Source organism: Arachis duranensis, chromosome 2, assembly GCF_000817695.3.
Source record: "Arachis duranensis cultivar V14167 chromosome 2, aradu.V14167.gnm2.J7QH, whole genome shotgun sequence".
NCBI classification, from domain to species: domain Eukaryota; kingdom Viridiplantae; phylum Streptophyta; class Magnoliopsida; order Fabales; family Fabaceae; genus Arachis; species Arachis duranensis.
Window position 1 is genome coordinate 51,637,164 of NC_029773.3, and position 1,114 is coordinate 51,638,277.

Consider the following 1,114-nt stretch of genomic DNA (forward strand, 5'->3'; position numbering starts at 1 on the left):
GCTCGAGCACGTTGCCAACGCCAGCTTCCAAAGGCGTGTTTGAGGGCAACGTGACAAGCAAAACTGAAGGCTAGAGATGAGTCCTGGAGGGGGCACGGGCACGTTGCCAACATGCTAGCAAGGAGGCGTGTTTGGCAACAACGCCAGCCTCATGTCTCTGCCTTGGGAGGCTAGGCACGGGCACGTTGCCAACGTGCTAGCAAGGAGGCGTGTTTGGCAACAACGCCAGCCTCATGTCTCTGCTTTGGGAGGCTAGGCACGTTGCCAACGTGGGAGAATGGGTGCGTTTTTGGCAACAACTTGGCAGCTTGACCTTACCTTCTTTGAGGAAGCATAACTTGAGCTAGGAAAGTCCAAATGAGGTGATTCCAGTGGCATTGGAAAGAAGACATCAAGAGCTTTCCAATGATGTATAATAGTCCATATTGAAGCAGAGGATTGACACCCAAATTCTGAGCTACATTTAGCATGAAAGTAGAGGAAGAGCAAGTTGTTAGCAACAACTTGGGCTAGCAACGCCCAAGTCTGAAAGTTCACTCCCAGGAAAATATGATGCACGTTGCCAACGTGCATTAAGGCTAGCGTTATTGACAAAAACGCCAAGCCATTGGGCCAGAAGCATGATGAATGAACTCCTCCTTTCCAAGTCTAGCAACACTTCTTCCAATTGAGCCAAGAATTCAACAAAGAGGAAGCCCATATTGCTAACCCAATTAAAGATCTTTGAAAGAGTTTTGGGACTAATATAAATAGAGATTGAGTTTGTACTTTGAAGGGACTTTTGACACTTAGAATTTTAGACTCTTAGCACTTTTATTTTGAGAACTCTCTAGCACTTCCGGGAGGATACCCGGAGAGCTATTTTGGTTTTTCTTGGAACTTTTCTTCTTCAGTTTTAAGTTTTAAGCATTTCCTTATTCTTCTTCATATTTCTTGGCACTTAGTTTTAATTTTGGTTTATGGCAATTGTTGTTGAAATAGGAGCTATGACTCACTAAACCCCATTTTCATTAGGGGGAAGAGCTCTGCTTGTTTGAATGCATTGATGAACTCCTCTTTTCCTCCTTAATTCAAGTGGTTAATCCAAAGAGGAAACTCTTGTTCTTCAAAGATT